This window comes from Ursus maritimus, unplaced genomic scaffold (assembly GCF_017311325.1).
Source record: "Ursus maritimus isolate PB19 unplaced genomic scaffold, ASM1731132v1 scaffold_5, whole genome shotgun sequence".
NCBI classification, from domain to species: Eukaryota; Metazoa; Chordata; class Mammalia; order Carnivora; family Ursidae; genus Ursus; species Ursus maritimus.
In genome coordinates, this window is record NW_024426663.1 from 30,807,534 (window position 1) to 30,833,038 (window position 25,505).

At 42.1% G+C, this 25,505-nt stretch overlaps 1 protein-coding gene across 2 annotated transcripts in view; it reads right to left on the reverse strand.

Annotated features, from left to right (window-relative positions):
• SV2C (synaptic vesicle glycoprotein 2C) overlaps positions 1 to 25,505 on the reverse strand; it is a 153,744-nt gene that overhangs the window by 103,147 nt on the left and 25,092 nt on the right. The window lies entirely within an intron of this gene.

The following is a 25,505-nucleotide window of genomic DNA, read 5'->3' on the forward strand; positions in this document are numbered from 1 at the left end:
ATGACTGGGCCAAGGCCAGACTCTTAGGGACTCTCTAGAGGATTCCATGGGTTCTTTCTCTCTAGTCTCTCCTAAAAGCACTGGCTCTTCCTTAGGAAGGAAAGGGAGGCTAGGGAAGGTAGGCTTAGAGACCACAAGAGTTAATCTTAAACAGTCTCAAACTCTGCTCATAAGAGAAAACTTTCTCTTGGTGTCAGAAGCTTAAGGAGCCTAAGGAGAAGAAAAATAGCTGTTGCAGTTTGGGAACTGTTAAACTTATCATGGCTGGCTTTACTTCCATAGTGGAAACAGATAGAAAATCAAGAGTTAGATCGATGTCCCTCTTGGTGTCACTGTGAGTACACATGTGATTTTTTTTCTTTCTTTAATTTTTTTTTAAGTAGGCTCCATGCCCAGAGTGGAACCCAGTGGGGGGCTTGAACTCACGACCCTGAGATCATGACCTGAGCTGAGATCGGACCCTTAATTGACTGAGCCACCGAGATGCCCTGTGAATTTTCTAATTCACTTGCTTCTTCTAAAAAAACAGGCCCCCAGAATCCCTGTCCAGAATCTTTCTTAAGATGAAATAATATTAGGTCTGGCAAAAGTTAATTCAGAGATGTTTGTAAAAGGGTGTGCAATGTCTAGGGGAAATGACATAATTAATAAATGAAAGTGTGTTATATTTGGGTGTGGTATTTACAAAGCTACTACTACATCTCTCATCCATTTCTGCTCCCCCCCTTCACCAAATCACCATTTGAATAGTTCCTTTCCAAAGGCACATCCAAGATACTCAGCAGCATCTAAGTAACAAATTAGAAAAACACATTGATTTATTGCTTTAGATTAGTTTGGGAAATAACCTATTTAAACACTCACCTTGAATTCATTTGCTTACTACAGTTAATGGATCAATAGGAGACCCAGAAGGAGAACACCTGGAGAAGTCTGATGACCTTGACATCAGTGACATGTGGACGCTTCTCTGCATATAGCTGAGTATAGGCGTTATAGTGAATGGCAAATGCTGGAGCAATTGTACAGTAAGACAAAACAGAAGCCATTTTTATTCAAGCTGGGGTACTGCAAAGGGGTGAGTGGTCATCCTTTGCCTTGGTGGTGAATGACATATTTTTCTCTTTAATATGGGGCTAACCATACACAGAGCATCCTTCACAAAAAGAAAAAAAAATACTCATATTATGAAGCCCAGTGCATGGTTACAAGACAATTTAGATAATGGATCAGCACAAGGCAAAGGAATTCCCAAAGGAGAAAGATTCATCCAGGGAAATGCATATGCAGCAAATCTCTTATTTATAGCATAAGGGGCTCAAGTCGGCTACTCAAGCCTCTCAGAAGAATAATTAATAGCTAAGCTTTTCATAATAATACCTGTGACTTTAAAAATGCCTACAAATCAGAAGGTGAGCTCCCATAGATCAGGAGGGGCTCGTGGTGCTGCAGTCCAAAGATGTGGGAGTCTTTCTTGTAGCTCCAGCCCCAAGGACAAAAACTGGTCACTTGCAATTGCTGAACCCTTACCAGCTCTGAGTGTTTGCATGAATTAATGTATTTGCTCCTTACAACAATCTGCTGAGGTTAATACTATGGAACCCGGTTCACTGGCACAGAGAAGCAAATGATCTGACCACAGCAAAGTGAGTAGTGACTACGTCTCGGCCCATCAGCAGTTCTTCGTGCAACATGGTTACAATTCCTTGAACAATCCTGGCTGCCCTCATCCCAGCTTGTCCCGGCCCCTATGTGGTAGTACTACCCAGAACTGAAAGCACAATGTGAAAGGTCTCTGAGGTGTCTTCCGCTTACAGAATCAGAGTTAAGCCCAGGGTAGCAGAATATGATAGAGGGGAGCTAGGGGGAAATGCTGCTTCATTCTACCCAAGCACATGACAAGGGATGCACCATTTGTTCTCAGACATTCCAAATGGGCTCATCCCCAACCACAGGCAGGAGGTAAGGGGGTCAATGCTGAAAACAGCTCAGTGGTACCAAGGAAAAATGAAAATCCAGTGTCTTTCTAAAAAGGACATGCTTTGGAGGCGCCTGGGTGGCTCAGTCGGTTAAGCGTCCAACTCGATTTCAGTTCAGGTCATGATCTCAGGGTTGTGAGATCAAGCCCCACGATGAGCCCCACACTAGGCGTGGAGCCACTTAAGATTCTCTCTCTCCCTTTTCCTCTGCCCCTCCCCCCTCAAATAAAAAGGACATGCTATGCTCCAAAGGAGGGCAACTCCTTTGCTTTTCTGGTTTTAGGAGGCATGATGCTCCTGCTGGACTGGGGTCTATAGCCTATCATTCTCCTTACTCTGGGCAGTCCCCTGAAGTCTCATCTTCACTAAGCCAGACCACAGATTTACAAAGTGATGATTCCAGCACTTTAAGGACTCATAACTGCTTGCTAGATTTTCCCAACTGGCAGTAGCATGAGAACACAGCCCCACCCTGGATGCTTCTTAAAGCTCAGACATAATAAAAGCTGAGTGAGCTGAGCTTGCCTTTGACCTCTATGATGGAGGTGGTTGACTTGACAAAGGACAGAGCACCCACATTTATCATTAGCACTTTGTACTTAAGCCACCCCAAAATAATACTCATTAGAGTTTTTAATATATAAAAGAGTAAAATAAAAATGCCCCATCTTTCAATTCCTCCAGATATCCTTAATACACAGCCACACACACATATATATGATATACATATATATATATGTATTTATATATATTTATATATGTATGTTTAAAAACCCAAATATGCCTGCATGGCCAAAAACTCAAAGCACATGAAAATATACAAAATGAAACTAAAAGTCTCCTTTTCCCCTGCCCTTAACCCTCTTCCCAAAGGTAACTATTATCAATTTTTCTAATTCTTCCCGGAAGTTTATACCTATAACTATATAGAAAAATGGATAACCTTTAGGAATTGCCTGTTAAATATAGTTTTTTGCTCCTGTGTAATATTTGTCTTTTCTCCCATTGTGTTTAGGATTTCTAAACTTAGCAAACCAGAAATTAATCCCTGTCAGAATTTTAATAATTACTTCAAGATATATTTCATATATTTCAGAAAAGGATGCACTATCAGCTACTAGGGGAAAAACCAAACAGTTATTTCTCCATCTTACGTTTTTTCTATTCCTAAAATAAATACTTAAATCTCCTTAAAAGAGAGAATATTAAATTCATTGTAAAGAATTTACTGAGCATCCACTCTGCCTACTTTTCCTGAAGAGCTAGAAATATAAGGATTGATAAGTCACGATCCCTGAGCTCGCATAAGGAGAACCTCAGCAAGCTGCTATCTGATGCCTACTCCAAGCCAGGAGAAGAGGGAGACAGTTGCACACCCTCTAGCTCACACCACCCTCCCAACACCCCATTTGATCATGGCCACTACAGAGTGGAGTGGCCAGGTCAAAACCTTCTATGGCCTCCTAGGATATATGACCAGGACAGAGCAGTGCTGAGTGCACACTCAGGGACCTGGGTTCCGAGTCCCTGAACTATTTCTATTCCATCCAAATGGCTTAAGGAGCTCATAATTCAGTGAGGGAGACCTCATGCACAACTCATGCTAGCCATGAAGTGTGCTCTCCAGTGGAGGCATAACTAGGAGCAGGGGGACAAGAGGTAGGTGGCTGGTAATTCTGACTGTGGCCTCTGAGAAAGTTTCACTGAGAAGGGAATATCTGAGAGGATTATGAAGGATAAGAAAGATTTCAAGACAGTATTAAATTCCTCCACAAGTGTTAGGTTTAGCAAAACAAAATGTAGTATCAAGATGTATCTTCACTTCCATTCTGGTTAAGAATATGTTTCAGATCTAAAGATAACAATCTTTCGAGCCTACGTTGCATATTATTGGTAATTAGACTGTCCCACTGGGTGTGCCAGGGACAGGACTCAGCCTCCCCAGTAGCTTATTTGAGACAGACAACACAATGAGAAGATTCATTTGTTGACTGTGTGACCTAATTAAAGCCAAACCTTCGAATGTTAGTAAAGGCACGGAGTGAATAAAATTGGAAACACTCCGGGATTGTCAGAATACAAACTGTATTTCCTGACTTGTTTGTTTCCAAGTTTCCATTTCATTTTTGCTGTGTGCTGATGGGGATTCCCTGAAAACTCAGAGCAGGGAATATACGCTGTTGACATAGACCACCTTCCTGCTTTCTACTCCTCATGAATGCTGCTGATGGTAGAATTCAAAGGTATGTTAGTCCAAAGTCCCTTATTTTAAGGACAGGAAAACCAATGCTGTGAGAAGCTCGTACTTGAAATCAGGTCTTCTAGATTCTTCTCCTCAGAGTATGACCTCTGGACCAAAAGCACTGGCACCCTGGGGGAACCTGCTAGAAATTCAGACTCTAAGGCTCCACTCCACAGCTCCAGAAGTCAGAAACTGCATCTGAACAGAATTCCCACAGATCTGTGTGCACTCAGAGTTTGAAAGCACTTTTAGTCTGATGTGCTTTCCATTAAAACACTTTATCTCTCTAACACTTTTTTATTTACTTAAAGTTTGTATTTGTCTAACACATATTTGATAGGAGCAGATGCAGGCTATGGAATTCCAAAGACACAGAACCAGCAAGAGCTCCCCTATGCCAGCTGCAGATATGTAAAGGGAAAGCAGAAACTCTGTGCCTCCCCTAGGACCTGTCTCCTCGGGACTAGCTAGAGGCAGACCTCTGATGCTTAGAGAGGCCAGGCTGTGACTCTCAGATCCTTTCATGAATTGAATGAAGATTCTAATTCAGTTGGGCTTTTGGGAGGTTGAACCTGACCTAAGGCTCTCTCTACTCTTCCTACCACAGCTCGGGTTCAGGCCACGCTTGGCCAGCCCAGCCCCTTCGTCTTTCAGAAGACCAAAAGAGGCCTCAAGCAAGACTTCCTCATTAAAGTATTTTCTAACATGGGGGCCGATTCCATTTATTTAATCATACCCTCATTTCCCCGATGAATATCACATTTCTCTTTCTGTCTCTTTGCTAATAAGCTGCTTTTGATTCTTTCCAACAATACCTAAGAAGGCACATCTTTTCCCCTAGTGCCATTTTAAAGCACATTTAAACTACACAGAACAATTTTAAGAAATATATATAGTATTTTTCTCATAGAAATTTTTAGCCAATAGGTTTTAAAAATTGATTTAAGCACTTCAGTTATCCATGGCTAATGCATTATTCTATAATTCATTGCACCATTTATTTACAAATTGGATTGCTACAAAAATCATTCTGTGGCAGTATTTTAAATTCAGAATACTGAATTCAATGGTAAATAATCTCCATGAAGCGATGGTCATATTTACCTTTTATAAGGAGAATTTTCTTAGGATAAAACAAATTTTTAAGTCAAAGAAAAATAAAAACAAGCACTAATTTGAAAAGATATATGCATCCCTTATGTTTACTGCAGCATTATTCACAATAGCCAAGATACAGAAGCGATCTAGATGTCCACTGATACAAAAATAGATAAGGAAGATGTAACACACACACACACACACACACACACACGTGCGCATGAGCGTGCGCGCAGGAATATTATGTAGCCATAAAAAGAATAAGATTGTGCCATTTGCAACAACATGGATGGACCTCGAGGGTATCATACTAAGTGAACTAAGTCAGACAGAGAAAGACAAATGCCAAATGGTTTCAGTCATATATGGAATCAAAAAAATGAAACAAAACAAACAAACAAACAAACAGAAAGTAGAAACAGACCCATAAATACAGAGAACAAACTGGTGGTTGCCAGGGGACAGAGAGGTGGGGAGACTGACAAAGTGGGTGTAGATAAGTCAAAGATATAGGCTTCTGGCTACGGAATGAATAAGTCGTGGGGATGAATGGTACAGCACAGGGGAGAGTCAGTGGTATTGTAATAGTGCTGTATGGTAGCTACACTTGTGGTGACTGTAACATCATATAAAGAGTTGTCAGATCACTATGCTGTACACCTGAAAATAATGTAACATTGTATGTCAACTATACTTCAATTAAAAGGAAAAAAAGTAAAGCTATGTTGAAAGAGAAGACTGACTTGGGCCATAGCTACGCCCTCGTGATAGGATCTTGAAAAGGCCAGATTCCAGATTCTTGTTATTCGGATACTTATGGAGATAAGTCATACTTTTTCTGAAGGCTATGATCAAGTTTTAGAATCTCTCTCTTTCTCTTTTTTTTTTTTTTTTTTGCTCTCACACTTGGATGAAAGACAGCTCTAGATATAAACTCAGCCTTTGGCTGATACGCTAACTTTTTCATGCAGGAGTCTATCTTCCACAAAGTACCACTTATCAAAGTGGAGCATGTTCATAGAGCAGGATTTGGCCTAATAATTCTTATGCTGAAAGATCTTTGCATCCTCTCTGGCCAGACCAACTCAAGGGAAAGTGTCTATGGCCTGTAACACTGAGTGGTGCCCTCAAGATCAGGACACATACAGACCTTCTCTACTCTAGTAAGGTCAGTGAGCCTTTGTTTGGGATTTTGAGCACGGGTCCTTTTTGTGCAATGCTAATATTACTATTGGTGTGAGTGAAAGAGAGAAAAGAAGGGAAGGAAGTGGCGATGGGAAAAAGACAACAAACAAGAAGAAAGAGAGGGGCTCCAGGGTGGTGTACAAAGTCAATTACAGCTTTTAGCCTCCCTCGGCTCGAGTTCTGAAAAGACACCACCTGAAACAGTACTGGAAGAGTTAACTAATTTTTTAAGTCTCAAAGCCTTATTTTTTTTTTGCAATTTTAAACTATTCAAATGAATAAATAATACATGATTGCTTAAATTTAATTAATTTAAATAATTAATAAATAATTAATAGGCTTCTCTTCCCAACCCCTCACTTTTTCCAATTACTATTTTTAGTAGCCACAGGGAAGGGCTGTTACATGTTCAAATGCATCTGTGGACTTTCACAAAATCAAATACAAGTAAAGAAAGTGATAATATCCAAGGCGTATGTACAAATGAAAAAGGAAAACCTTTCCTAATTTGCAATGGAAAACATCTGCAACAAAAGTCAGCTCACCTTTGCTAGAGAGAACTGTAAATATCAGATGCAGTCTACAGCACATCTCTGACTTTTACATTTGGGAAGTCTGGCATTTAAGTCTTTGGTCCAGGCAGAGACGGCTGCAGCTGCTTGTACAGGCAGGTAAGGCCACATCAAGCAGCATTACTGCTTGTTACCTAAGTCTCCCTGGGCATGACACAGCTTCTGAAGGCCCAAAGACACTATCACTGAATCCAGAGAGCCAAATGCAGAAGCAGAGTCCTAATAAGGAAGGCCAGTCTTCTCTATTATCCTTCCTCAAATGGGTAGTATGCAGCATGCCCACTGGATAGGGGAAGAGATATTCAAATATATTTTACATGGATAGCTCTGGAAGGCCCCAAAAGGGGCAATAACAGCCCCTTGGGTATTCAAAGCATTAAAGACACAAGTCTTAGGAATGAAGAGCATTACGGAGAGTCACTTTATGGTATACCATGATATCACCTATCAGCTCCCACAGCAATGGGACCTCTCTCTCTGGAAACTTCCCCCACTATAGGCCTGTGCTGAGGGAAGAGAAGTGGTAACTGACTGAACCCTTGCTTCCGAAATCCCAGTCACTGAGTCAACAGGGAGCAGGTGGTCACTAATTCCATGGCACTTCGTTGGGTTCCTGCTGTAAGCCAGGCAACTTTGGAGGTATGAGGACAGGGAAAGGGAAGAAGAGCAGTGAGGAGAGGTCCACAAATATGAAAGTGGCATGCTCCTCCCTCTGGAGCAGCTCACAGCCTAGTGCAGTGCTTTCAGACAATGGCTGCACATCACAATCATCTGGGGAGCTCCAAGAAAAAGAACGCTGAGGCCCAGACCGCACCCAGAGGTTCTAGTCCTGGGGTAGGGCTTAGGCAACAGTACTTTTCAAAAACTTCCCAAATGTTTTAATATAAAACTGGCGCTTTGAACCTTTGATTTCCTGAGAGATTTAGAAACATGCAGAAAATTAATTACCATTAAATGAAACACATGGTGTAATTAAGGTGAGTACATTATGCTTAAGGGGAAAAAAGGAAGGAGCAACTTAATTAGTTCCACACAATTCTGGAAAACTTCCCACAGAAGGTAGATCATGCTGGGTTGTGACCAATGAGTGAGAATTCTCCAAGTAAGAGGGGAAAGTTTCCTGGAAGAGAAGAAGCCTCAGTTAAAAGGTCTGGAGGTATGTCAGAGCCCAGCTCACTAAGGACTTCTGGTAGTTGAGATGGATGGAACGTAGAGTTCATGCTTGGGGACAAGAGCGGCAAGAGACCAGGACAGAAGACAAGTTGGAGTCAATCCAAGGAATTAGCCTTTATCCTTTGCGAAACTAAAAAACAGACTGGACATCATTGGCGCCTGAAAAGATCATTCCAGAAACTGCAGGAAGGATCAACTGCAGTGGGGAAGGATGGAGGAGTGGATCTGGCCCAGGGTAAGGCAATTGAGGCCTGAATGGCCCAGAGCACAACGTACAACAACATACAGTACTCCCTCTCAGGTGTCACTCTGCACTTGTGTGACCCTGAGAGTGAGTACCTCCTTAAATCTGTGCTCCAGCCAAGGGGAAAAAGACCAGCTTCAGTAATATCACTGAGAAGTCGCCCTGGGAAGGAGTGATGGCAAACTGCTCTAAGGCAGGGGCAGCCAGCTTGGAGAAGATTCACAAGGCTGGGGGTATTTTTAGTGGTCAGACTCCATAGTTCTCATACACTGAAGGGAGAGGCAAGGAAGAGCAGACTGGCTTGGGATGGGTCATAGTAAAATTCATAAAGAGAGGAAATACAAGAGGAGAGTGGGCCTTACAGGCCAGTGTCTTAAACAAGTGTGGAGGAAGTCCACATCAGTACCCTTCACTCTACTACCCATGAACGGGGCCAAAGAGGGCAGTACGAGCGACACATGCGAATCTGTAAGGCCAGGATCAGTACAGCTCATCTTCNGGAATGCCTCATCAAGGGAGCAGGGCTTGAGCTGAGTAGCCAAAGAACAAGGAGAACATGAGTAAGAGGATAGGCCGGATGGCCTTTTGCATCCCCTCATTCATACACAACAGCAAGGGGAAAGTTCTGGAGTGGGAAAGGGCAGGAGAATGATGGGCAGGGAAGCAAGGGTATGGAGCCTGGTTAGAGAGGCGGGTTGGGTGTGTGGAGAAGTATCCATAAATAACAAGCCCCCCCCCACAAAATTAAATTAATTACATAGACCATGGGGAGCCACTGATGTGTTCCTAAGTGGAGAAATAAGGCCATCAAAGGCCATCAAAGCCCTAATGTGAAAAGACCAGGCCATTTAGAGCAGGATTGGCAAATGTCTTCTCTAGAGGGCCAGAGAGAAAAGACTGCATTTTAGAGTTTGCAGGCTCCACAGGCTCTGCCACAACTGTTCAGCTGTGCGGTTGCAGCATGAAAGCAGCCGCAGAAAATACAGAAGCAAACGGACATGGCTGTGTCCCAATAGAACTATTTACAAAAACAGGCAAGGAGCCGGCTACAGTTTGCAAACCCCACTTTGAGGAAAGTTTGCCTGCAGCAGTGCTGAGAGCAGGTTTTCAAGGACTGAACCAGCCAGTGGAAGGGTCTGGGAGACAGTAGAAAGCCTAAGGCCAGGGCAGGGGTGGTGGCCACAGAGAAGGCAGTTCAGAGCCTTGGGAAAGGTGGGATTTCTCAGCAAGGATGGAGGAAAGAGAGGACAGAGACCCTAGGATGGACCCTTGGGAGCAGCCACAGGGACAGAAGGAAAAGAAGTCAGAGGTGAGAAAGTGTGGGCAGGGAGACAAGCAGAGGGTGTGGAGGGAGGAGAGAACACCTCAGCAGACAGGGAGAAGCGGAAAGGCGGCTCCAGAGTGACCAGAGTGCCGGGACTCAGAGAGGACCTTGGGCTTGTTCTGGAAGAGGGCGCCAGCAGTCTCGGAGTGGGGTTGGGGCGGGACAACTGCAGTGCAGCGGTGGTGACAAGGGGAACAGAGCAGGGTGGCCGTGAGGACATGCAAGCAGGGGTGTAGCTAAGCAAGCTGCAGCTCAGGGAGCGCAGGGGTATGAGGCTGAGGGACTGGAGGCGAAACCACAGCAAACACAAGAGCCCAGGAGAGTGGTGAAACATCAAGCCTATTAACATGGACATCACTGCCCTGAAACCACGGCCACAGATGCCACAGAGCCTAGCAAAGGGCTTCTGCTACTGAAAGAATGGGCCATTCTGGAAGAACAGTACTCTCATGTGTCTCATTTCCAGAAAATGCATGAAAAACAGGCTTATGAGAAATTCCTTAATCTCCTCAAGTTTACCTGCAAGCGATGAAAGGATTTTTTTTTTTCCAGAGAAGTCTCTTTTATATGAGCGCAGTGAACAAAGCATAGAAATCTAAAAGGAAGGGGTACTTTAGAGGGGCAGAACAGGAACATAATCTTGGAGCTATGTCCATATGATATCTTTTGGTATTTTAAGCCACCGACATGCCTGAAGGGAAAGGGCTCCTGTGGCTTAACTAAGGCCATTTCCAGACACTGGGGATGTGACTGCATGGCAGGAAACTAGGTCTGAAAATAGACTCAAAGATCACACAGTGCTTGATCGATACTGCCTGGAAAATGATTACACAAGTCCTCCAAGACCCCTTTTGGAAAGCCATATGGAAGTTTCTTTGTTGCTGATGGTTTTTTTTGTTTTTTTTGTTTTTTTTTTTTTTGGCTGTTTGTTTTTTTTAAGTTTAGGTGTGAGGTATCATGATGAAAACCAGACTAGATCATAATAGGTTCCAGTAAATGTCTAAAGAGAGAATTCAGTAATCCATTTCGGATGCTCCACCATGACCTTTTGTTTCCCCAAATAGGCAGATCCCTGAGCTGTCAGCCCAGAGCCGTGAGTGAATAAATATCAGGATCGGCCTTGCACTAATGGATGTTGGTCCTAATCCATTACTGCTGGCCAAGCCGAGGTGAATTCAGGGCAGCACTTTCTGACACATGAGATTTATTTTGTCATTAGTGATGAAACGCCATGCAAGGGCTCCTCAATCCCAAACTGTCAGAAGTACATTTAGGGGGGTGCCTGGGTGGCGCAGTCGTTAAGTGTCTGCCTTCAGCTCAGGGCGTGATCCCGGCATTCTGGGATCGAGACCCACATCAGGCTCCTCCACTAGGAGCCTGCTTCTTCCTCTCCCACTTCCCCTGCTTGTGTTCCCTCTCTCGCTGGCTGTCTCTCTGTCAAATAAATAAATAAAATCTTTAAAAAAAAAAAAGAAGAAGAAGAAGTACATTTAGGTATTTCAGGGAAGGTCATGCAAATATTCAGGTATTGACCCACAGTGCTGAAGCTGTTCTTCAGCGGCTCATTATTCTTAGTATGATTATAAATTATTTGTGTCTAGCATGAGCAGTTAGCCATCTGCTTAGATTAGGAAGGAAAAAATGGGACCACTCTGAGAGTAAGAAAAAAGCAGGAACTTGAATCAATTACTATATTATAGCTTAAAAACAAAACAAAACAAAGAATGTTGAATCCTTTTTTTTTTGGTCTTCTAGAACCTAAGACAAGATATGCTAAAAATGGACCTGGCCCCAAATGCCTCAATGTTTCTTAAACACATTTTAGTCATTCTTTTCTTTGAACCCTTACCCAATGAACCTTACCAGAAGCATCTTTCTCTTGCCTTTCATCAAAACCCTGAACCTTGAACTTCACCTCCACATTTTTTGTGAGCACACCCAGACTACTCTGGTTTTCATGAGTAACTTCTGTATATCCTCATCCACAGTCTGATTTGCACTCTTTGTCAACATTTCATACGCATTGGTCTTAGCTCTGCAACCAGCTTGTATTCTGACCCCTGGTAGGCACCATATTGTGGACAGCTTATTCAGAAACTCCATCAAACTATGTTGTTCTAGGCACATTTCAAACAATCAGTAAAACCTAGCTAATGCAATTTAAATTTAACACAGGAGTTTTACCCTAAACCCTAGTACCAGTCACACACAACTATGCAACTGAGGGAACTAATGTAAATCTGAAATCCTGACCAAAAAATCTTGAGTATCCCAAGTAAATGTGATAAAACATATAGTTGAGACCTTTCGTCTAGAAGAGTGATACCCAAACACACACATCTACAGAATAGGCTTCATGAGAACATTTCCACCAGCCTATAGTGACATGAAAAAAAAAAAAAAAACAAGAAAAATAATATATGCCATTTCGTCAAGATAAATTTATTTAATTTAAAGATCTTTTATTCTAAGGATATGTCCTTCCCATTATTTTAATGTGGATATGACTTTTGTTTTATGAATTGATAGTAAGCATAACCAGTGGTGTGTTGTGTTGCAATTATTATTTAGATTTAATAAATCTTTTTAAAAAACTGTTTAAACTGTTATTTATTTGAGAGAAGGACAGAGAGAGAGAGAGCAGGGGGAGGGGCAGAGGGAGAAAAGGAATTCCAAGCAGATTCCCCACTGAGCACAGAGCTAGAGGCAGGGCTAGACCCCAGAACCCTGAGATCATGACCTGAGCAGAAATCAAGAGTCAGAGTTGGCGGCTCATTGCTCAACCAACTGCACCACCCAGGCGCCCCACAATTATTATTTTTAAATGACCTTCCTTAGGCCAATACTCTTTTCTTTTTCTTAATTGGACTTTAAAATCCCCAAAACTGGGAGTCACTAGTATAAAACTCAAAATGGTGGGAACAATATTTTGGAAATCCTGCACTCTGAAAAAAGGCTAACAGGAAAATTAATGTACTAAACCATGGCTTGTAAAATGAATTTCTAACATGTAACAATAGGTATGTCTCTTTATGCATGTAAGTTGTTACACAATGTGGCTGCAAATTTCTCAATACTTCTTCTATGAGGAGGTGGAGTCTATGTTGCCTCTCCTGGATTCTGGGCAACCACTTGACCAACAGAGTATAACAGAAGTAATGTTATTTGATTTCCAAGACTGGGTCATAAAATGTAGCTCCCACCTTGCTCACTTAGAACACTTGCTTTCGGATCTCTGAGCTACCATCCAAGAAGTCTGACTACCCTGACAACACCATACGGGCACTATCCTCTACTACCCAGCTAAGCCCAGACAAAGGTCAGCCATCTTGGACCCTCCAGAACAGTCCATCTGCCAACTAAACCACCACTGAGTAACTTCTGACGGCATCATGAAGAACAGAAGGATCACCCAGCCAAGCCCTATCCAAGTTCCTAACCCATAAAATAAACTATAATTTAAAATGTTAGATATAGTAAAATGAGTATTGTATAAAGCCATTAAGTTTTTGGTAGTTTGTTACACAGGAACACATACCTGGAATAGCACAGTCCCTACACTTCTAAAAACATTTCTTCACTGGGATACCCAGACTATAAGGAAAACAGTTTTCCACTTTTAGTTTTAAAGAAGGTCAAAATGTTTTAATTGTTAATATTTCTTTTCTTACTGCAAATCATTTCAAAATAAGAACAAAATATCAAAATAATATTAAGGGAAACTCCCTTCCCCCCAGACTTCCAGCCATAAACTAAACAGTGAGTGGGGGACCAGAAATGAAGCTAGGAAGTTCTCCATCTGGCTCCTGTCAAGTCTTTTTCCAGGAAATTCCAGGAAAAATTTTGGGGGTTTTGTTTTGTTTTAGTGAGTAAAATTTAAAGTAGTGGGGAGAGAGGAATGAAGTGAATGTCAAGCAGGCTTGAAGCAGAGGGTGTGTTATGGGTGGTGGTGGTAGTGGGTGGTTTGGTTTTACGATGGGAGATCTGGTCATGACTCCAAGGAGCAGGAACACATAGAGAGCACTCTCTCCCCAGCAATAGTATATTAATTAGCTCCTAGAGGGAAGAACACGAGGACATAAATTCCATGTGCTCTGGAGCAAGCCAGCCACGACGTGGCTAATTAATAAAGCCCAGCAGCAGGAGGAGACAGAACCACAGCTCTTCTTGGGAAACTAGGCAGCCTACTTGCTACCATGTTTTTCTCTATACAAATGCCCTCCCCCCAAACAGATTCTCCAGGTCCCTCCACTTTTTCCATCTTGAGGCTCTACAATATGATAAATCAGTGATCATTTTAATCTCACAGCACAAGTTTGACTAAGCATATTAAACTCTGACTCACTATGGGTGAGGAGGATGGGGTGGGGCACCATGTGCACAGGGTTGTCACAAATAACAAACTCCTTGGGGCAGGCTGGTGCCTCACAGCTGTGGGTGCAGATACGCAGAACTGCAGGGGCAGTGATCCGACTGTGCCAACCTCCCGTTCTCATTCAGAACTTAGGACAATGCCAGCCTGCACTCTCCTGAGACCTGCCCCACCCCAATGTAGAGAGGCTGACAGAGCAGCAGGGGTGCCGTCTGACAAATCTGACGGGCTTTGACTATTGCCCTTGTTACTTACTGATTCCAACCCTGTCTCAGGGGCCCACACCCTCACTTCCCCAAAGAGGATCTAATTCATTAAACCTCTGGGTTGTATGCTTAGTTTTCATTTCAAAATTTCCAAGTTCCACTTTTAGAAATAATCAACTTTATGTAGGTTTCTAGACCTCTTGTCTTAATTGTTTATCGATCTAAAAAACAAATTACAGATAATTTTTCTAAAGTCCAGCACACTCAGGATTAGTATTAAGAGTATCTCATCAGCAAATCAAGTTGCACACACAAAGCGAAGAATGTGGGCAAAATTTTAGCACTATTTAACCCTTTGGTGTTAGATCCAATTTTCCTTCTACACTTCAACAATTACACCTGTCACTAACGTGTAAACATTCACAATTATATTCACCATCAATTTTCCTTTCTAACTAAATATATATATTATATATATATTTACCTAACTAAATTCATATATTTATTATAAATATAATAGTTACAGTTATCTATAACAGTTATAGAACTAAATTATATATATTTATTTTATAAATGTATACATCTAACTATATATGTGTGTATATATACCCCTACTTTAAAGGATAAATTCTCTTTTTAATTGAATTATACCTGATCCCTAGGCCATGGGAGTAAGATCTAGTCACTGTCAGATTTCCTTTTGTTTTATAAACAAGAGTGATAGATTCCTTTGTGTTTTAGGGACCCTACTGTTGTTGGCAAACTCTCACCTCTAGAGGGAGCCAAAGACTCCCCGCTCCCCCTCTTTTTGACCCCCACCCCACCCCCCGCAAGGAAAAAGAGTTGTGATTCTGTGAAGGACAAAATAGAAAACTCTGGAGACTTAAAAACGAGGCCAGTGTAGTTGGGGCGAAAAATAATCCCTTCATTTGGATCATCTCTATTCCATGTAGAGTTTGCTCTTTTATCATCTCTTGCCCCAACACAACCTTCCCTTCCTCCTCCTGCTCTGCCTCTGGCTTCTCCCGGGAGCTGAGAGATTTTACCTGGCCTGGAAGCTGGTAAGTTTCCCTACCTGTCTCTCATGGATGCAGGTGAAGGACATGAAGCTCCAGGTCTGAGACAAAGACTTTTGCGCTCACAGCAACAGCAATCACCAGGGTCAGCTTTCCGGCTCATCAAGAAGGAATGGAGCAGGGAGCTATCGCCTGCCTGTGGGTTTGGTTTCATGCCAAACAAAAGGGAGCCCAGCTCGTCAGGATAGAAGACCACATCCAAATTTGAAGACATGTTCTCAGCTTAGTAATCAAGTGTGTACAGGTCTATAGAAGGGATCAACCAATGATGTTTTTGTGCAGCTAAGAGTGTAAGCTAAGAATGGTTTTTTACATTGTAAAAGGGTTATAACAAAGAATATGACAGAGATCATAGGTGGCCTCAGAAGCCTGAAGTATTTGCTACCTTGTCCTTCATAGACAAAGCTTGCTGATCCCGGCTCTCCAGCATCCTCCATACTTGGGCCACTGTCGGGGTATGGGGGAGGGGAGCAATACAGGAAACAGAGGATTAGGCTCTCTCTCTCTTCTCTTTCTTGTTCCATTAGAGGCACAAATGGCAGGTCTGATGGAACAAGGGCATTATGAGACTATCTTGCTCTTTCATTCTTACTTGCCATTCCCAGCATAAACACCAGAGACAGGTAGATATCTCTCATAAGATGGGGTTGAGATGATGACTGATTGTCACATCAACATTTTTGTGGGCAAGGGCTTGGTGACCAGCATTCTTGTGCAGTTGATTTCCAACTGCCACCCAGCCCTCAGAACACACCTCTGACTCACTTTGGAAAATGACTTCTTTCCTACCAACCACAATATTTCTCCATAAGTTGACACCACTATTCCACCAGCATGGTTTTTGTAGCCAGCCAAATTGTCTCTCTCCCTAGCAAGCAGATTCACTTAGTGCCACCTTTCTCCAGCCCCTCAAATGCCATGTTCTCTTGTTGCTAAGACTGGTTTCCAAGTAGCATCAGAGTGTCCGGCAGCTTCATCAATGGGTTCCATGTAAAGGAACCAATTAACAACATTACTATTGCCAACTTTCAATCGACATAGGACTTGCCCAAACTTTTGCTAACTGGGTAATGGTGTGATGCAGTTGATGGATTCCCCTGGTGAGACTGAGGAACTCAATTGGGTTTGTTCTATCTTCTTTGATGCTGTAGTCCTCTCAACTTTAGAAAGAAAACCTTAACTGACAAGCCTGAGATAAACTACATCTACTTAAGCCTTTGTAATACTTCTAATTCTTAGTTTCCCACCACCCTGCCACAGTTTCCAGCCACAGCTATGGTTTCTCAGGATATCATGTCATGTTTAGATGTTAAGTACAGTGCACTAGTCAAGGAGACCTGAGCCAATCTTGTCACACCAGTAAACTGCAGTGATAGCCATGATGTTTCCACAGTCATTCTGGGGATCACAATACTTCTAAATGGAATCATTAACTGAATCCCACCAAATACTAACCATCCATTGTTTCTGGATTAATTCATTTTTATTTTATTTTATTTTTTTACAGAAATAATATTTTGTTTTATTTTAATGTTTTTTTATTATATTATGTTAGTCACCATACAGTACATCCCTGGTTTCTGATGTAAAGTTCGATGATTCATTAGTTGCGTATTAACACCCAGTGCACCATGCAATATGTGCCCTTCTTACTACCCAACACCAGTCTATCCCATTCCCCCCCTTCCCCTCTGAAGCCCTCAGTTTGTTTCTCAGAGTCCATAGTCTCTCATGTTTCATTCCCCCTTCTGATTACCCCCCTTTCTTTATCCCTTTCTTCCCCTACCGATCTTCCTAGTTCTTATGTTCCATAGATGAGAGAAATCATATAATTGTCTTTCTCTGCTTGACTTATTTCACTTAGCATTATCTCCTCCAGTGCCATCCATGTTGCAGCAAATGTTGAGAACTCGTTCTTTCTGATAGCTGAGTAATATTCCATCGTATATATGGACCACAACTTCTTAATCCAGTCATCTGTTGAAGAGCATCTTGGTTCCTTCCACGATTTAGCTATTGTGGACAATGCTGCTATGAACACTGGGGTGCATATGGCCCTTCTCTTCACTACGTCTGTATCTTTGGGGTAAATACCCAGTAGTGCAATGGCTGGGTCATAGGGTAGCTCAATTTTTAACTTTTTAAGGGACCTCCACACTGTTTTCCAGAGTGGCTGTACCAACTTGCATTCCCACCAACGATGTAGGAGGGATCCCCTTTCTCCACATCCTCTCCAGCAATTGTTGTTTCTTGTCTTGTCTATTTTTGCCATTCTAACTGGCGTAAGGTGGTATCTTAGTGTGGTTTTGATTTGAATTTCCCTGATGGCTAATGATTTTGAACATTTTTTCATATGTCTGTTAGCCATTTGTATGTCTTCATTGGAAAAGTGTCTGTTCATATCTTCTGCCCATTCTATGATTTGTTTATTTGTTTCTCGCGTATTGAGTTTGAGAAGTTCTTTGTAGATCTTGGATACCAGTCTTTTATCTGTAGTGTCATTTGCAAATATATTCTCCCATTCCGTGGGCTGCCTCTTAGTTTTTTTGACTGTTTCCTTGGTTGTGCAGAAGCTTTTTATCTTGATGAAGTCCCACAGGTTCATTTTATCTTTTGTTTCTCATGCCTTTGGAGATGTGTCATGAAAAAGGTTGCTTTGGCCGATGTCGTAGAGGTTGCTGCCTATGTTCTCCTCTAGGATTTTGATGGATTCCTGTCTCACATCGAGGTCTTTCATCCATTTGGAGTTTATCTTTGTGTATGGTGTGAGAGAGTGGTCAAGTTTCATTCTTTTGCATGTAGCTGTCCAATTTTCCCAGCACCATTTATTGAAGAGACTGTCTTTTTCCCACCGGATGTTTTTTCCTGCTTTATCAAAGATTAGTTGCCCAAAGAGCCGAGGGTCCATTTCTGGGTTCTCTATTCTGTTCCATTGGTCTATGTATCTGTTTTTGTGCCAGTACCATGCCGTCTTGGTGATCACAGCTTTGTAGTACGGCTCGAAATCCGGCATTGTGATGCCCCCAGCTTTGTTTTTCCTTTTCAACAATTCCTTGGCGATTCGGGGCCTTTTCTGGTTCCATACAAATTTAAGGACTATTTGTTCCTTTGAAAAATGTCATCGGTGTTTTGATCGGGATAGCATTGAAAGTGTAGATTGCTCTGGGTAGCATGGACATTTTAACTATGTTAATTCTTCCGATCCATGAGCATGGAATATTTTTCCATCTTTTTGTGTCTTCTTCAATGTCTTTCAAGAGTGATTTATAGGTTCTAGAATATAGATCCTTTACGTCTCTGGTTAATTCCAAGGTAGCGTGTGGTTTTTAACATACATTCAAAATTCTCCCCCTTACATTCAAAATTTGATGGGACAATTGTTCATTCTTCATCTACTCTCTCCAGTAAAATATATTTTATGCTTTTATTTTGTTATGATTCTTTTCACACCCAGTTAGTAGACATGCCTGATGTGGGAACCCAGGGAAGACAGCAACACTTTAAACAGTGAAACAGTTAATAGTGGAAAGTAGGGGGATGCTTGCTCGAGTACCTACCACAGCTACATTAGCACTAAAGGAATTCCTCAAGATTAATGTTACACCAGAAGACTAAATTAATCAATGGTGTCCACAGGGAAGTCTTAGCAACAAAAGGAGCAAAGCAGGGGATTTTTCTCTTCTGGATTAAACTCATCACTGGAACACCCCTGGAACGTCATTTCAGAACTACTAAATGCCCAGAGCCTACATATTTTCACAAAAGGGGGATTGTTTTATATTTTATGGGAAAATCTGTGAGAACCTTTGATCTCTGAACCTTACAATGCACACTCATTAGAGTGTAATATAGGAGAGAAAGGTGAGGGCTGCCAAGGAAGGGGAGATACACTCACCTCAGGGCAGCATGAAAGCAAGAACAATGGCGTACAGGCCAGACAGAGCCAGCTGCCTCCTAGGGAGACCTGCTCATAGGGCACTGGGCATTTGGTTGGAGAGTGCTACTACCCATTGTGATACCATCTCCAAAACAAGGTTAGGAATTTAGTCAATACTTTTTCACTTAATTACTGCTTATAGATCTGTCATACACAAACATGTCCAAAATTTTATAGAATCATCTTATATATTTTTTTAAGAGTTTATTTACTTACTTGAGAGACTGAGAGCATGAGCAGGGAGGAGAGGGAGACGGGAGCCCGATGCGGGGCTCAACCCCAGGACCCCAAGATCATGACCTGAGCTGAAGGCAGATGCTTAACTGACTGAGCCACCCAGGGGTCCCGAATTATCTTGTACTTTCTGCTTTTTTGCTTGCCTGCTTTTGTTTTTGGTCAATATGATTACAGGTGGTGAAAGAGTTTCACCCATCATTGTCTGAGCTAGAGCCAAGGTGTGGGTGAGATCCAGGGTGAGGAGTTCTGGTGGGCAGAAGCGATCTGGCTGCTAGGCATGCAAGGGGGTGAGTTGGCTAAAGCAGGGAGCATCAGGTAGGGCCCTGAGATGCAGAGTCCTAGAGGTCAGGGGAGCCAGTAATGACTGCACTGGTAGAAACCCTCCAGAAAAGATGGTCAGGACTGGGAGCAGGTGACTCTGGACCCAGGGATTTTAGTGCAGAAGGCCATGGTTTATGTACAGGATCAAGAGGGCCAGGGGTGTTTGGACACATGCATTTATGCGGAAACTTAGGGACCCTTTCACCAATAATGTCCTAACCAGGACTTATAAATGATCGCCCTTCATTGCAAGAAGAAAGCAATCAGAGGCTAGATAACCGGCATACACCGGTCATGGGTCTAGATACCATAAATGTGGGTTCCATGAATTCTGTCTCAAAAATAGAAGCAGATTTCTCTGTCCTGTGCACTGAGTTCCTGACCTTCCTGCATCATTTTAGGAGCAAAAAGTGGTGTGAAGTGCATCCTTTACGTCAGGATTTTTTTTAAAAGCCTAAGAATAACTCAATTGATTACAGATTCTGATTCCAATTCCTATGTCTGAAGATTCTTCACCCACCCCAGCCACTCAGTGGAGCAGGAAGGACTGTATGCTTTTTATCCAGACTCTGACATTTACAAGCCATGTGACCTCAGACAAACCAACCTCTCTGGGCATCAGTTTCATTGTTTGTAATACAGGGATAATAATAGGAGGCTCCTCATAGGGTTACTAATAAGATAAAACAAGTTAAATCTTGTACAGTGCTCAGAACTTTCTTGTACAGTGCTCAGAACTTTCTGGCACATAGTAAAACTACGTATTTGCCACTATTATTATCCTGTGTTTCCCCATTTGTAAAGACAAGCTATTTTATCTTCACAAAAAAAAATGTCTTCCTATTTTATCTTCACAAAAATAATGTCAATGCACACACTCAACTCTGAAAGAGTCATGGCAACTTGGAACTTTTCTCTTCCTACTACTCAGTGACATTCAGGGCCACCAAGACACAAAGCCTCGGAAGACAGAGAGCTAGAAGGGACATGAGATATTGAGTCAAACACTCATTTTACAAGTGAAAACTTACAGCTAAAGCTTTCTTTGGTCCTAGCAGTTTGGCAATAAAACCAGGAATAGAATTCAATAAAGTAAATTTGCCTGCGTCTAAAGGTGTAGGTACACGTATTAATAGTGGGTACCTGTCAGGTCAATATTACCACTGTTTATTGGCAGGCTCGTCTGTTTTCCTTTTTGTAGCAGGATCAAATGTGAAAATGTCTTAAGCTTTACCGGAGAGGGTCACGAAATAATTATGTAGGGGTTCGCTAAGCATGGGACACAAAAGCAGGATACTGCTCACTGAACACAACTCACTGAAATAAAATTGATGTGGCTTGACTTTCTTTCAATGTACTAATTCTGCATCATGTATATCAAGTAAGGAAGAGACCTCCTATGTCATGAACCCCATGCCTGATCATTTCTTCTTAGGAGAAGAACCCTTTACACTGGCAAACTTTACCTTGACACTGGTTTCTATTTAAGTGGGAAAACAGCTCCACTATAGAAGGCTTGGGCCTGTGGTGTTAAAGAGAACAAGGTTTGTGGATGCCTTAAACAAGGACTCTATTGTTTGCCAACACAATCCAAATCATTTCTATGATTTTGTGGAAGGAGCATAGATGCGGGTCCACATACTGCCACATTTCCAAACTTGAAGGTGAGGGGGAAAATAACTCAATGAAACATTTTCTTTCTCTTTTTCTTTTTTTTTTGGGGGGAGGGAGAGGCAGAGAAAGAATCCCAAGCAGTCTCCATGCCCAGCACAGACCGCAACGCAGGGCTCGATCTCACCATCCTGAGATCATGACCGGAACTGAAATCAGAGTCAGACCTTTAACCGACAGAGCCGCACATGTGCCCCTCAATGAAATATTTTCTAAGGCAGCATTTAATAGGAACAGTTGTCTATTGGTTTGACCCCAGCTCACAGATATTTGCAGGATTTATTTACCATAATATCAAATGATGATTTCTACAAAGAGGTCTTTTATTTTCATTTGTTGCAAGTTTATAACTTTACTATCAGATCTGCGCTAAGCAAAGATATTTAATGGCTCGAATAGGGGTTTGTTGGTTCTAATTATAAACTTGAAATTAAGAAACCCAGTTTCTACTTCTTCCACCTTCCCCACCTTTAACAGGTTTTGGAATCTGAGCCAAATCACCTCAGATTCCACAGGGCAGGGATGTGGAATTCTGCTGTGTTCTTATGGGCTAGGCCAACTGATCTGAATTTCCTTTATTTTGGAAAAAATACCTCAAACTCTTACCTATGAGGGTATTTACACCCTACTCCTTATCTTCATTTCTATTCTGGGTATGATATTAACACAAGATACTGCAGGGCAGAAACAAAATCAGGACACACGGGGAGAACAGTGGCCAGGAAGCTCTGGGGTTAGCCAAGGACAGGTGGAGGAGACAGTGGGCATTTATTACCCACTCCCACTCTGCCCCCCCGCCAGGCTTTCCTTCCGGCCACACCTGGTTCTAGACTGTGATTTGATTCTTGGCACATCTCTGCTGCGGATATCGCTTTCCTGGGCAGGGCAGCATGGCCTTATTCCTCTTGCTGTAAATCTTGATTCCATACCTGCTCTCTGCCCGGGCCTGTCCTGCTGCCTCTCACCCGATCTTAACCTCACTGCACTGAGTAGTTCCTGAATCTACTCAGCTACTGGCTTGGTCTTTTTGACTTTGGTCTTAACCTACAAAAAGCAAACAAACAAACACCACCACCTCCCCAGCTCAACAGATATTACACCTACTACTCAGCAATAAATAGGCACAAATGATTAATACACATAACCAATGATGGATGTCAAGGGCATTATGCTGAGCGGAAAAACAAAAAAGGAATCTCCAAAGGTTACATACTTCGTGATTCCATTTCTATAACATTCTCAAAATGACCAAATTATAGAGATGCAGAGCAGATCAGTGGGTTGCCAGGAGTTGGGCTGGGGAGATGGTGTGACTGACGAGAAAGGGGTAGCTTGAGGCAGTTTGTTGGTGGTGATGGAACAGTTCTGGACCCTTATTGTGTGGTGAGGTTACCCAAATCTATATACATGATAAAAATTTCTTACAACTATACCCCCACACAAATACAAAATAAAGAACAGATGTAAAAAAACCAAAACACCTGTCTGAAGCCTAAATAAGGTCTGTATTTGAGTTAACAGTACCACAGAAATGTCAATTTCCTATTTTGACAATATACTAAGCTTTTATTTGGTATTATATTGAGGGAAACTGGATGAAGGGTACACAGGAACTCTTTGTACTATTTTTGCAACTTCTTACGAATTGCAAAGTACTTTAAAAATGATTTATAAATATGTATATCCATTCCCAGCTGCCGCATGTCCCAAGAAGGGACAAAAAAAGACATGCAGAGTGCCAAAACTAGAATTCATTTCCATTGCATTCTTAAAGCAAAAAATCATATGGAATTTAGTGTCAAGCTTAAAAAAGCTTGGTATTGAAAAACCAAAGAAAACTGGATAAGTCACATGATTTAACCTGTGATTTGTCTTCCTGTGACAGAACTCAAACAGTGGGCACATAAAATGGGGGTGACCTGCAAATTAAATGGATCACATCAATCAAATCTGGTTGTTTTTTCTTTTGGCAATTATTTTCTATGCTATAGTTCTTACTCTACTGTGCAGATCATAATTTCTTCTTCACATGAACAGCAGTCCCTGCGTACGAGGCTATTGCACGGAATGTGATCTTGAGACTCTCTGAAAAAGGAACGGAGCAATTCTCTAACAATTCATGAGTTCCTGAAAAGTATCAGAGAAGCCAGTAAAGTAACTTTTAATATTTCTAAATAAGATTATTTAAAGAAAACATGGCACCTTAAAAAATAATTATTCTCATATGACTTGAGTGCTTTGAGGGCTTTAAGAAAGGAGGTGGTTGGATATTTTTACTTGGACTTGACAATTGAGTTAAGGTGTTGACAATCTCCATCTTTGCTGAGAAAAGACAACAATGGGTGAACACGTTTCCCCAATTCTCAAAAGACAGTAAAGTTCAAGTATTTATGGCACACCTATGAAGACTATAGGAGGGGTGTATACCAGTCAGGACCCTTTCCCACATCAGTGTCTGCCCTACTATACCTAACCCAAGGGGCTTCCAGAATCTTTCTTTGCATTTGCAGAGGTTTCTTCCATATACTCTGAGTGAGAGTTTACAGAAAATCAAAATAGTCAATTCCTTCTTCTTAGGACAGGGAGCAAAGCGTGAGGTTCAAGAGTCCAAAGAAGCTGCTGGCCTTGCAGTAGAACATTTACAATGGCAGCCATCATAGGTCTAATTTGGTTTTCATTTTGAAATTCTTAGTGTTTGATCTGTGTGAGAGAAAGGTCTTGCAGAGGAGAAGGTCTGCTCCTAAGGCTGAAATTGCAGGGCTAATGAAGAGCCAAGATGGGATTGGGGCAAGGTCAGGCCAACACCACTAATGAAGTACATGGTACCATTGAAGAGGGTTACGAACTAGCTGAGGTGACAGCATCCTTCAGCTCTCAAACCCAAAACTCCTGGGGAAAATCACTAGCAAGCAGAGCTCATTTATATTATGCAAGCTTAATACATAAATGTTGACTAGAAGGGAGAATAGGAGGTATGGTCCAGGTACATACTCGTGTATGTATCATTTGTTCATTCCATCACTAATCCCACCAGTTTTTTTTTTTTTTTTTGGAGAGAGAGAGAGTGAGCAGGGGTGGGAGGCAAAGGGAGAGGGAGAGAGAATCCCAAGCAGGCCTCACGCCCAGCATGGAGCCCAAAGGGGGGCTCAATCTCACAACCCTGAGATGATCTGAACCGAAATCAAGAGTCGAACACTTAATTGACTTGGCCACCCAGGTGCCCCTAATTCCACAAAGGTTTTTTGAATAATAACTATGTGGTCAGCACTGGTGACCCAAGGATGTATAAATACAGAGCAACCAAAGATGTTTCCTGGAGGCAGTGAATTTTGACACTGGTTCACAGGCGTCCAAGGCAGAGGCCTGAAAACTGGATTCCTCTGAATTCCAGTTCATTGAAGTATACTCCATGAAACAAAGGGTTTACAGCCAAATCACTTGGGAAATGTTGTTAACTGTCTCAATTCGCATATTAAAGGCTGTGAGAAGTCCTCTGGTAAAGACTTTAATACTTCACAGGATCCAGTTTGGGAAACAGTGCTGTCAGATTACAGACTGGTAAAGAGGTGTGGGAGCACAGGAATCCATGGTGAAAAGACAGGATCACCCAGGGGTGCCTAGGTGGCTTGGTCGGTGAAGCGTCTGCCTTTGGTTCAGGTCATGATCTCAGGGTCCTGGGATCGGGCCCCATGTCAGGCTCCCTGCTCAGCAGGGAGTCTGCTTCTCCCTCTCCCTCTGTTTCCCACACCCCGCTTATGCTTGCTTACATGCTCTCTCAAATAAATAAATAAATAAATCATAAAAAAAAAGACAGGATCAAGCAAGTCATACTTTGTGTCCCATGAAATATACCAAGGCTCAGTCCACA